We start from the raw sequence: 13,810 nt of genomic DNA on the forward strand, positions 1-13,810 counted from the left end.
GTACCTTGTGGAACCATACGGCTGGCTTTTACTTTTGGGGGGATGAGTTGTGAGGTATGAAGGCCGACAGTATGATGAAAGAAAGTGGCAGCTGGAACCACTCATTCTCTTCCATGATATCATATCAGTGATGGAAAGTCTGGAGGTTCCTGCCCAGCTCCCACATAAGCCTCCTGTGTGAAGGCTCTTGCTGCCACCTCTAGCACTTAGCCAGCAGTGGGAGGGTAGTGAGGATTGGGGAGATCTCCTGCCATGTGGGGAGGCACACTGTAATTTTGAAGTTTTCAATGTTATTTTAAAGTAGCCACATCCATACCTGTAAACCCCTGCAGCCCACCAATGTTTGGGATAACTACGATGTCCACTTAAGCATCCCTAGTTTTAATTGCTCCACCATTTGGAATCATAGAGTCATATATTTGGCCAATTCTTCTCATGTTGAGGCCTTAAGCACTGGAACTCCTTCTCTGAACTTCTCCACATCTCTACTTGCTTCCTCCATTAACACAGTTCTTAAAATTTACCCCTTTGTCCAAGCCTTCAGCCTTCTGCCATAATATTTCTGTTGCATCACTCCGTATCAAAATTTTGCTTAGTAACTTGCCTGTAAATTGGCTTGGAAAGTTTTCTTACAGGAATCTCATGATGTGAATGTGTTTGTTGTAGCTGTTGCTGCACTCCTCTACTTCAGTCGAGTAATTGGGATTGGGAACAATTGACGACAGTTGAATTCAATTGCATATAGCTAGACAACAGAGGAGATACATTAAGGAAAATGGTGTGGCCAACCATTACAAAGGTTGGAGAACATTTCAGAAAGATGCCATTTTAATTAGGGCTATTTCAATGCTGTGCCAAAGAGAAAACCCTATTATGATAGGTTCAGACATGGAATTGTGGAACAGATGAACAATATGTCCTTTAAGGGAATGTTTGGTAACTATTTGGATCAAAACAAAATATATGCAATAGGTAGAGCAGAGGTCATTCATTGCCTAGATTAGAATGGTGCTGGAAAGGCACAGCAGGTCAGGTAGCACCCGAGGAGCAGGAAAATCCTCGAGGTCATTCATTGTTAATTGGTGTAATTAACTGAGTAATGTCCCTCCACACCATAAACATCTGTGGCTCCCTTGTCTAAAGTTTTGCTGCAAATTGTTCTTAATACAGAAATTTGAGAATCAGAAATTACTCTAGCTTTTCGTTGTTCAAAATGTTCCAAGCAATATTTCCCACACGCCAAATGAATCATCCAGGGGTTATCTCCTATTTTAGAATTTCAATTTAAATGTAATTTGTTATGGTTATTGATTATAATAACTCCTCTGCATTATCAGTCAAATGTCATGGTTGAACATTTGATTTGAACTATGGAAGGTATGTTTTCAACATTTCTCCGAAGATTAAAGAGTCATGGACTATCAATATACTTGGTGAATAACAGCCAATTGATGAACAAGTCATACAATGACAACCAGAAAATCAAACTGCATCATGTTTGAACAATAAATTTGTCCACTGATTAATGTTGTGCAAGGCAGGCTGAAGGACTGTTTAATGATGGGAAACCTATCAAACATTTCTGAATATAGATTCGATTGGTGTTTATTTTTGGTCAGTCTCCAATGTCAAATATTTTCAGGATTATAATTTAAGAAAAAAGGTGATGGATTATGATGACACTGCTCATCTGCTAACTCTTGAGTATAGAAGAGAATCAAAATATTCATTATTTCCTCATAACATTTAATCCATATTCTGTCTATAGTTGTTCATGAAAATTTATATGAAGAACAAAATCAAAGCGTCAAGTTATGCGCTGGCACAGTTGCCGTCTCCAAACTGCTCATATATCTCCCAATTTGTACTATATTAGCTGTACGTAGTTACTTGATGATGAGTGATGGCTAAATTTACCCAAAGGGCATGCAAACAAATGAAAATGAGAAATTATTAACAATTACTAAACCACCTATGGATTTTGGGAGATTTAGTTATGGCTCCAGAGAAAATTTAAATTAGAATAAACACAAGTGTATTACACAGATTTACTCTCTTCATTGATGATGATGTTAATGTTGCCTATATTACAACAGTAATGACATTTTAGAATTTTTTCATTGGCTATGAAACACTTTGGAGTAGAGAATATGCTTTTTAAAGGTATTTTTAAAGATTCTTCTTAAACATATTAAAGAATATCTTGCTCTTTTTTATCTACAAAATCATAGCTTTCATTCAAAATTTATTATGTACACTGTTAATTAAAATACTGACTGATAAGGACTGACTGACACCTCGATTTGAATTCGGATTGAAGTATTTTCTCCTGGCAGTCTAAATTACAGTGTTCATGCAATCTCAAACTTGATCATAACAAACGTGTGCCAAAACAATGGCAAATTGGTATTAAAATGGCATTATTACAAAAAGATCAAAATGTGTTTAATGTGAGAAATGTTGATGTGCTGAGCTTGAAGGATGCAAGGCATATTGTTGAGGTGATATGAATTGTTATTTGTGCAGTACCACATTTGTATTGTGAGTTATGGTATTGACCCTGGATATAAAATTTTATTCTGCAGAACTGACAATCCCAACCCTGATGGACACATCAAATTATGCAAAAATGTTGCTTGATTTGTTCTGACTTAATTTTCTTACCAGCTGGTGCTACACATGCTGTAGCAGGCAAATAGAATTCAGCTGCTGTTGATGATAAGCATTTAAACCATTCTCTGGAATGTGTATAAAAATCGTATGGGGAGTGGCAAATATTGTAGCTTGCAGAGCCTTTTGGAATTCTTTGGCAAATATTCTGAGGAATAGACTGTACCATATCACCATATTAATCAAAGCATCTGAAATACGTCTTCAGAAGACTTTTTTTAAACAATCTGTAAAGAAAGAAACATGCTTGATTATATCTTTTCTTAGAAGGTAGTTATGAATTTCACCATTGAGTCATCAGCTCAGTTATTGAACTGTACCCACATCAATCTATTTACAGTATAGGTTTTGCCCCAGTTAATCATGCAATAAACTAAGCCAACTGACATTGCAAACAGAATCTTTCTCTGTCCTTGTCAGCATACTTCGTCAAGGTAAGTACGAAAATTTTGTTGCCATTGCAATAGAACTTCATACTAATTCAAAAAAGATATTTCTTTCAATAAAAGTAAGATAGGTTTTCATTTTCAATGGTTGGAAATATTAGAGTGCAGATTCCTTTTATAGAATCCATTATAGTAATTTCAATATGTTGAAATATAGGCAGGTAGGGGAGTGGAAGTGCCCCACCAGATTATCACCCAACAGCAAGGATAAAATTCAAGATCATTGTTTACAATGCTGACATCCTTAATTTTAGATTAATGCTTCAATACTCTTCCAAGAAGACTGAATTGAGCTATCCAATGGACGAGAGAGCACATCCTTAACATGCTTTGAAGCGCAGAAGTTAGTTCATCTATGTCTTACATTATTATTTATACACTCAAACTGACATCTTTTTTATGATTCCAACTGATGCTGGACAAGCCAAATCCCAGAGTGAAACTTGACTCAATAAATAATAAGTTTTATTTTAACAATTCAATTACTGTGGTGGTTATTCACAAAATACAGTCACACAAGGCTTCCAATGTATTTTTAACAAAAGAACATAATTTGTTGCACTAAAGAAAAAAGAACAAAGTACTCTTGATATGTGATAATCTTCAATATAAACAGAAGAAATAAATATTCAACCCTTTTCTCAGAACATCATTTGCAGATGCTTAACTCCAATGAAATATCAGTCCTAGTTTTAATTTAAGATGTCTTAGTCAACTGACTTTGTGTACACTCAACAGATACAATTTTCTCTCAATCACCCAGAGATACATAAATACAGATAGATTCACTGACTGTTTTCCAGCCCTTCTCCTTGGACAGCTGAAATAGCTTAAAATGTGCTTTTAGTTCTGATAGCCTGATGATTTTTTTCCCCCAATTCTCACAGCTTGGAGACTTCTAAAAGCTAAATTATTCGACTGGTATGATGTGTCTTCTTCTGAAATACACCTTCTACAGGTCCCTGACCTCTGTTTCTATGAACATCATAAAGCCCACCTTAGTAAACATTCAGTAATTAACTCCCCCATTAGTATTTCTAATCATTTAATTTAAGTCACATGCTTGCTCAGAAATGATGTTTGAACTCACTGACCTCGTAAAATAAACAAGCAACCTTCACTAAAATACAACCAAAAACCCATCTACCTCTACTGCAGAGCCAAAATTTCGAAATGAAAGTAATACAGTATAAATCTTTGTCATATATTTTAAAAATGTCAATCTTCTTGATTTTAAAACACTTTGATCATTTTAATCTGTTCCGTTGTCAATGAAACCTGCTCTAACTCTCATGTCACAATGCAAATGTTGTTGCCATGTAATTTACTGTGGAAATGATATTCATTGTTTTCCATTGAGATTGACCTGGCTCTGTGAACAATAGAGTTTTTGACTGAATGATTGCGCCCAGTTAAGAGAGCCTACATTGATTCTGTGTTGCTCGTCGACAGGCAACTTAAGACTAGAACATCCATAACTCCAATGGATAATTATAAGACAGCACTCTTTGGACCTAATGGATCGTCTTACCCGAAAGTTAACTGAGGTCAGAGTTGTTTATGCTTTGATTGTAACTTAGAAAACACAGATGAAGAAAGGATGATAGTTATGAATTCTTTATTTGGTGCAGTTGACACACCTCTTATCATGTATCTAAAATACAGTTGGAAGGTTGAAGGAAGTACTTGTAATCTAATTTTCTGAAGCCAATTGCAGTAACACCATATAGACCAGCCTCTACAATCACATATTTCCTATTGAAAATATTATATCACATTTAAGAAATATAGCATTCATTTGCTTACCTTGGAATTTGGGCAATTTAGCAATTAGTTACCAACTAAAGGTTTGTCAGAGTTCTGGATCCAAAATCATCTGTCACTCAAAACATTGGAAGTGTGTTTCACTCTCTGCCAAATAACAATATAGGAACTGAAAAAGGACAAGGTTCTGAGGAGAGAATATAGGAAGTTGGGCAGAAATTTCAAAAGGTGGTCCATGAGGATAATAATATCTGGATTATTCCCGGCGCCACGAGCTAGTGAGGGTAGGAGGATAGGAGGATCTAATAGGAGGATAGAGCAGATGAGTGTGTGGCTGAGGAGCTGGTGCAGGGGAAAAGGATTCACATTTTTGGATTATTGAAATCTCTTCTGGGGTGGAAGTGACCTATATAAGAAGGATGAATTACACCTGAATTAGAAGGGAACTAATATACTAACATGGAGATTTGACAGCATTAGGCAAGAACTTTCAAAAGTTGATTGTGGGTGGATATTCGCAGGGAAAGGGACTGCTGGAAAATGGGAAGCCTTCAAAAATAAGATTACGCGAGTACTGAGACTGTATGTTCCAGTTAGGGTGAAAGGCAAGGCTGGTAGCTGCAGGGAATGCTGGATGACTAAAGAAATTGAGATTTTGATCAAGAAAAAGAAGGAAGTACAGATATATGTCAGGTATAGACAGCAGGGATTGAGTGAATCGCCGGAACAGTATAAAGGCAGTAGGAATACAATTAAGAGGGAAACCAAGAAGGCAAAAGTGGAACTTGAGATAGCTTTGGCAAATGGGGCTAGGGAAAATTCAAAGGGATTCTATAAATACATTAAGGACAAAAGGGTAACTAGGGAAAGAATAGAGTCACTTAAAGATCAGCAAGATCGCCTATATGTGGAACTGCAGGAGATGGGGAAATACTAAATGAGTACTTTGCATCAGTGTTTACTGTGGAGAAGGTTATGGAAGACAGAAAACGTGGGGAAATAAATAGCGACATCTTGAGAAATGTCCATATTACAGAGGAGGAGGTGCTGGATGGCTCTAAATGCATACCGATGGATACATCCGTGGGACCTGATCAGTGTACCCTAGAACTTTGTAGGAAGCTTGGGAAGTGGTTGCTGAGCCCTTTGCAGAGATACTTGTATCATTGATAGTCACAGGTGAGATGCTGGAAGACTGGTGGTTGACCAATGTTGTGCCATTATTTATGAAAGATGGTAAAGACAAGCCAGGGAATTATAAACCATTGAGCCTGACATCAGTGGTGGGCAGGTTGTTGGAGGGAATCCTGAGGGACAGGATTTACATGTATTTGGAAAGGCAAAGACTGGGGATAGTCAACATGGCTTTGTGCATTGGTAATCATGTCTCACAAACTTGATTGAGTTTTTTGAAGAAGTAATGAAAAGGATTGATGAGGGCAGAGCAGTGGACGTGATCTATATGGACTTCAGTAAGGCATTTGACACGGTTCCTCATGATGGACTGGCTAGCAAGGTTAGATCACATGGAATATGGGATGAACTAACCATTTGGATACAGAACTGGCTTGAAGGTAGAAGACAGAAGATGATGATAGAGGGTTGGTTTTCAGACTGGAGGTCTGTAAGCAGCGATGTGCCACAAGGATCAGTGCTGGGTCCACTGCTTTTCGTCATTTATATATATTATTTGGATGTTAACATAGGAGTTATGGTTAGTAAGTTTGCAGATCATAGAATCCCTACAGCATGGAAACAGGCCATTAGGCCCAACAAGTCCACACTGACCCTTCAAAGAGTATCCCACCCAGACCCATTCCCCTACCCTATTACTTTACATTACTCCTGACTAATGCACCTAACCTACACATCCCTGAACACAATGGGCAATTTAGCATAACCAGTTTACATCTTTGGACCGTGGGAGGAAACCAGAGCAACCAGAGGAAACCCACGCAGATGAGGGGAGAATGTACAAACTCCAAACAGATAGTCACCCGAGACTGAATTGAACCCGGGTGCCTGGCGCTGTGAGGCAGCAGTGCTAACCTCCGAGCCACTGTGCTGCCCAAATTGGAGGAACAGCGAAGAAGGTTACCTCAAAGTACAATGGGATCTTGATCAGATGGGCTAATGGGCTAAATGGCAGATGGAGTTTAGTTTAAATAAATGTGAGGTGCTGCATTTTGAAAAGGTAAATCAGGGCAGGACTTATATACTTAATGGTCCTGGGGACTGTTGCTGAACAAAGGGACCTTGGAGTGCAGGTTCATAGTTCCTTGAAAGTGGACTCCCATGTAGACAAAATAGTGATTTGGTATGCTTGCCTTTATTAGTCAGTGCATTAAGTATAGGAGTTGGGAGGTCATGTTGTGACAAAATAGGATATTGGTGAGGCCACTTTTGGAATGATGTATTCTGTTCTGGTCTCCCTGCAATAGGAAGGATGTTGTGAAACTTGAAAGGGTTCAGAAAAGATTTATAAAGGTTTGAGTTATAGTGAGAGACTGAATAGGCTGGGGCTGTTTTCCCTGGAGCATCGCAGGCTGAGGAGGTGACCTTATAGAGGTTTATAAAATCATGAAGAGCATGGATAGGGTAAATAGACAAGATCTTTTTTTCCCAGGGTAGGGGAGTCCAGAACTAGAAAGCATAGATTTAGAGTGAGAGGGACAAAATTTAAAAGGGACCTAAAGGGCAACTTTTTCACATAGAGGGTAGTGTGTGTATGGAATGAGTTACTACAGGAACTGGTGGAGGTTGATACAATTACAACATTTAAGATGCATCTGGATGGGTATATGAATAGGGAGGGTTTAAAGGGATATGAGCCAAATGCTGGCAAATGGGACTAGATTAGTTTAGGATATCTGGTCGGCATGGACGAGTTGGACTGAAGGGTCTCTTTCTGTATTGTACATCCCCATGATTCTATGGTGGATATGGGTGCATTAACAACTTTTAAAAGATATTTGGAAAAGTACATGAATAGGAAAGGATTGTCGGGATATGGGCCAGGAACAGGCATGATTAGTTTAGTTTGGGATTATGTTCGGCATGGATAGGTTGGACTTAAGGGTCTGTTTCCATGCTGTATCACTATGACTCTATAACTAGAAGAATCATGAACTGAAATTAGAAGGGCATTGTGGTGAAGTAGTGGAACAATGCTGTGAAATGATCCTTTTGAGTGAATCAGATGTTTTCCGTGCTGACTGTGAAATGATATTAATATCATGGCTGGAAAAATCTTCTGCTTAGATCATTTTGCATGCCCAGTTGAATAAAGAAGCAACATAGAATTAGTGGACCAGTTAGGTGAAAAATCATAGAACTGTTGAATGATTAAGGTACAGAACGAGGTCAGTTGGCCTATAATATATGTGCTGGCGGTCTGCAAGAGGGGCTCACCATAGGACCAATTACTCTGCCTTTTCTCTGTAGCCCTGCAAATTTTCCCTTTTGGATAATTATCCAAATTCTGTTTAAAGGCTCCATTGATTCTGCCTCTACCACACTCTGAGACTGTGCATTGCAGATAAAAATGGGAAGAAGATATAATAAAAATTTATTAATCTGGACTAATCTGGATCAAGTCCGTTGACATTTTCCTATCCTTATGTATGATAACAAAAGGGCACTATTTGCATTTCTAAAGCTGCTTCAGCAATTATAGACAATATTAACTGGAGGTTATTTTAACATTATTTGGATGCATAGCATTAATTAAGCTGTGGAAGATTAAAAACCACAGCATTTTTTTTTATAAAACCTTATAAGTTATTCTAATACATCTAGGTTTCAAACTTAGCTTTATGAATCATAATGGCTTTTTAGCAGTTGTAAAAGAATTTCCAAAAAATGATAAATTTGTCCATTGATTTATAGAGTATGCAAAGTAAGCACAATATAAAGCATTTGAGAGTTATGGATTATTGTTCATAATAATATGCTTCATTCTCTTCAGACTGCAAAACAGCCATATCAATCTTAACAAACCTACAAAGGTGGCAGTAATGCAAAAATTGCAGGATTCCAGCACTACTTCTAATAATTGTCCAAAGCATATTATTAACTGGAACGTCAACATTATCATAAATTCTAATGAAAGAAAAATGTTGACCTGCAACCACTTTGACAATGTTGAAAATGAAATAAAATTACATTACCCTGTCAGACAGACACTATTTATAAAACACATGCAATCAGAGGCAATTAGACATAAATATGCAACCGGATATTAAACTTTCATAAATTTAGGTGACATAATTATATACTGATCAAGTCTGTTTTGTTGTAGCTTATTTTAATGGCTTAATCAATCTTTAGTATATGTATTACAAACAAATTATGAGACACATCATCATCCACATCCTGTGTTAAGTTGGATTGTTCCATCCATACATTACCAACCTAACAAATGCAGTGTTTTCGAGCAATGAATCCTGGGCTGGCTTTTCCAAGGAGTGGAAAATGCACTCAGGTTACCATGCTGTTTTACACAATGAAAGAACTCTGCTTTGGAACACCATTTGGATCTTTTGGGAAAATAAAGATACTTGAAAAACCAATAAAATTTTGTTTTAACTCTCAATTCTTTTAGTTCAGCAACCAGGACATCTTAGCAGGCAGAAACTTGTCACAATCAGTGGTCTGGGTCAACAGACTTAACTTCGCTGAAAGTGATGAAAGTGGTCAGGCTTTTGTCAGTGAAACTGAAGCATCTCACAATGGGAAATACTGAATGTAACACTCAGAAAGAAAAAGTGCTCTCATTGTCAGATAACTCATTTCTGCAGATTCTGATCAGGGCTCATTGAGAAATGTGGAGTCATACTGCTACTCTGACGAGTCACTCATAGTTTAGAATAGGCAGGGAAAGGCAAACCATGCCATTCTTTTTCACAAAGTTATTGTCATATGTTCTAATTTAAAGACCCAGCATCATTGATAGCCACTTTGTTAACTCTTGCAAAAGGGTAAGTATATAAGGTAAGTGTGAGGTTATAATACTGGAAGGGTACGGTGTTGGGGATAGGGTGTCAGGTAGGTAGGGTGCCAAATGGATAAGGGGTATGGTGCCAGGAGGTGGTGTACTTGATTGGTAGGATTCATTTCAGCAGGTGGTTGGGTGCCAGAGTACAGGGTGACAATAGAACAAGATAAATTATAGTTGATAACTATTTACACAAGGTCAGCGTGGGGCAAGGGTCTCAGGTCAGCAAGGGAGTGGGGTGGGGTTGGATCTGGGAGCAGGGTGCTGTGTGTCCAGAATGGAGGGAGATGTTGTGTCTTTAGTGGAGCGGGGTTGTTGATCTCACAGCAAAGGTAGTGTTGGATCTGGTGTGGGAGTAGGACGGAAGGGTGTTGTCAGGTCCAGCAGAAGGGAAGTTCGAAAGGGGTTTGTGTCCTGGGGGCAAGGGGGAAGGTGTGCACTATTTTGGATCCAGAGCAGGAGGTAGTATCAGATATGGATCAGGAAAGGAGCTGTGAGATCCATCTGTTGAGGAATGAGGGGTTTGGTCCCAGGGATAGGGTGGTTGGTCAAAAGAAGGATCTGATATGGTTTTAGACCCATCATTGCCTATAGTCTCTGATATGGCCATCCAATTATTTTGGACTCGTGAGGTTGCGTAGCTGTGTCTGTCCTCCACTGGATAGTGCTGTTTCTGTCAATTACACACCAATGTGTAATGTGTTTAGAGATATAAGTGTTGTGTGTGCAAGCTGTAAGATTTGGGTGTGAACCTTGCAGCAGGGCTAAGTGTTTAAGGTGGAAATGATACTAATGGGCTGTGAATGTTACAGCTTGCTGCTAGGTGAGTGATGGGGATGGAGTGAATTGAGCAGTGTGTGAAGCTAGTTGTGCAGTTGGTGCAATATGCTGTTTGAAGATACATTGATTAGCTTTTGTCACTTGTGTGGGGGGGGTCATTGAACTTCTTTTAACACTACATCCAGGTCCTTTGGGCTAGTCTCCTGACTTTGATCTTGGCAGGTATCAGGTCTCACTTCCTTTTCGAAGGTTAGTCTAGGCAGGCTCTTTATGGATAGTGAGATCTCTTTTCACCTCAGGCACCAAAATTCCCGATGCAATATTGGTAAATCTTGGAGCTCATTCATTAACATCTCTCTCAGGTTAAATTTACAGTGAGCTCAAACAATTGCCTCAGTTCAAATTCAATCACCATAAGAGGTGCAGACTGATTTTATGTATTGTAGACTAGCTTGAATTCATGCCAACCTCCTAGGATTTTGCGATCCCAGCTCAACCACTCAACCACTTATCAATGTGCTTGGCACTATCTGCATGCAGGTGGACTGCAGTGGTTCAAGTAGGCAGCTCACCACCACCCTCCCAAGGGCAACTAGGGATGGGCAATAAATGCTGGCCAGCCATCGACTCCTACATGCCACAAATGAATAAGAGAAAAAAAATTAAGTAAGTTGGCAGCATTAGCATGTTCTCTGCATGGGAAGCAATGGGAAAGGTTAATGGTACATCATGATCCTTGTTCTCTGGCTCTGTGGCCAGCGGATCCCTGATATTACACACTTGCTGCTCAGACTTCAGGGCAAACACAGACTTGGTACAGAAATGCCACTGCTTGCATTAACTAACATAAGTCTTTAGAATTTCCTTCCTCAGAAAGCAATGTATACAGAATCTTTAAACATTTTTAAGGCAGAGGTTTTTAGATAGATTCTTGATTACTAAGGGGATAAAAGATTATCAGAGGTATGCAGGAATGTTGCGGTTAAGATCAGATTTGAATGATCTTATTAAATGGTGGAGCAGGCTTGAAGGGCTGAGTAGCCTACTCTTGCTCCTTAGTAGCACTGTATATTCATATGCTGAACATAACAGTATTCATATAGGTTGCTGTCGAACTGGTACTGTTTACATTGACTGATGCGGACATAACATTTATACCAATAGTCTATGTTTATCCATGTAACAATAACAGGTACAGCAATACGGACAGAAACAGCTGGAAATCAGCAGTTCAGGTAGCATCTGTGGACAGAAACAGAGTTAATATTTCAGATTGATGACCTTTCAGCAGAACTGAAGAGACATGGAAATATCACATTATTTGTTCTGGTGTTTTTCCAGGTGTCTTATTCTAATTTCAGATTTTCAGCATCCGTAAGTAGTTTGCTTTTGAAATAGAGACATTGTTGTTCCGAGGATGATGGCATTATCTACCCTAAACGTGGAAAAGTACACCATCATACTTGTTTTTTTAGTGTTAATGCACATTATGTGCGTATAAGTGAGAGTGTGACTGTGTGATTGCGTTGGTTCGTGTGCGACCTGACACTATTTAAATGCAAATACGATGCTCCAGCCAAATGCTAGGGGCAAATGATCTATCAGTATAGCTCTCCAGTCGGTGAATTTACTTACATAGCACATGCTTGCTGGTACTGCAGACTGTTCACTGTCAGCACTTTCTTCTGTGAAAGGGAGAAAATAGATAACATTTCGTGAAAATAACAGTCTATCAAACGACTGTCTGCAGATCCGCTCCCCGGTAAGTGGCTGCGGTCCTCGGGCAGTTTCCGGTGCTGGCCTTGGGCTGGGGCATTCGCTGTTGGCGATATCAGGCCAATGCCAGTCGGTTCACTTTCAAGTGCTGAACAGCTGACTGCAGCAGCCTGACTTGGAAATGCTACAAGGCACAGCGGCCCTGAGCTCGGCTGTGATCTCCCTCACAGTATATATATCAGCCGCCGTGCTCAGTGTCAGCACTCACTCTGCGGCTTGTGTTGGAGTGCACTCGGTGTGTGCACGGCCACAGTGTTCTGTATGAACACCGCTCCTTCTGTTTGCTTCTCCCAGCCAGTCACTTGGTTCTCTACTGTATGCAACTACTCCCTCCCCTGACACTCAGTTCGCTGTTTCCCCTAAAGCAGCCGGCTTGCAGCCTTCTTCCCAGCTCCGGGTCACATCGAGGCCGATCGCCAGGACGGGCACGTACTATACTAGCCCAAGACTATGTTGTTCCTCGCTGGATCATCTACTGACAAGTTCCGGTGAGTCCATGTTTCTGCCCACGACCTGCAACCGGGCCATCAGATTATCATGGTTGTGATAAGAGAGCAAGTTTAACTGAGATACCTGTACTGGGTTGTTAAGGGGCTGTCACAGTGGGACCCACCGGAGATGTGTGGGACAGTTAGACTCGAACACAGACTGAGCTCTGCATTAACTGGGAGTCTGCGACCACTGTGGGAATTGGTTAAATGTGGATCCAGGGCAATTGTGATCGGATCTGTGGGTAACTGGTGCTAGGTAACAGTGTGGGGACTGGATAAAGGTGGATGTGGGATAAATGGTATGAAGATTGGGATAACAGTGTGGAGACTGTGTGGAGTCGGGACTGGAACAGTGTGGGAATTGGGGTGTCAGCGTGGGGATTGGGGTAACAGTGTGGGAGTTAGAGTCATTGAGATGTACAGCACGGAAACAGACCCTTCAGTCCAACTCATCCATGCCAACCAAATATCCCAACCCAATCTAGTCCCACCTACCAGCGCCCGGCCCATATCCCTCCAAACCCTTCCTATCCATATACCCATCCAAACACCTCTTAAATGGCGCAATTGTACCAGCATCCACCACATCCTCTGGCAGCTCATTCCATACACATCCTCTGCGTGAAAAAGTTGCCTCTTAGGTCTCTTATGTATCTTTCCCATGTCACCCTAAACCTATGCCCTCTAGTTCTGGACTCCCCCACCTTAGGGAAAGACATTGTCTATTTATCCTATCCATGCCCCTCATAATTTTATAAACCTCTAGAAGGTCACTCCCCAGCCTCTGATGCTCCAGGAATTGGGGTGTCAGAGTGGGGACTGGGATAACAGTGTGGTCTACGGAAACAGTGTGTGTGTGTGTGGGGAGGGGGGGTGGGGGGTGGGTC

General features: G+C 40.1%; 1 protein-coding gene and 1 long non-coding RNA gene across 6 annotated transcripts in view; one reads left to right on the forward strand and one right to left on the reverse strand.

The window, feature by feature from the left end:
• Positions 1-235: 235 nt before the first annotated feature.
• On the reverse strand, positions 236-12,342 carry LOC122558779. The gene is made up of 3 exons (XR_006314250.1): positions 12,292-12,342; positions 2,665-2,897; positions 236-745 (listed from the first exon to the last, which is right to left on the reverse strand). It is a non-coding gene; the product is annotated as an uncharacterized LOC122558779 (long non-coding RNA).
• Positions 11,916-13,810, forward strand: part of enc1 (ectodermal-neural cortex 1) — a 15,529-nt gene continuing 13,634 nt past the window's right edge. Inside the window, exons 1-2 of one of the 5 annotated variants that reach the window (XM_043707539.1) lie at positions 11,916-12,030; positions 12,798-12,920. The gene's annotated coding sequence lies outside the window, so the exon portion shown is untranslated. The other 4 variants (XM_043707538.1, XM_043707524.1, XM_043707531.1 and 1 more) reach the window with 4 other exon arrangements.

This window comes from Chiloscyllium plagiosum, chromosome 2, assembly GCF_004010195.1.
Source record: "Chiloscyllium plagiosum isolate BGI_BamShark_2017 chromosome 2, ASM401019v2, whole genome shotgun sequence".
Classification (NCBI taxonomy): domain Eukaryota; kingdom Metazoa; phylum Chordata; class Chondrichthyes; order Orectolobiformes; family Hemiscylliidae; genus Chiloscyllium; species Chiloscyllium plagiosum.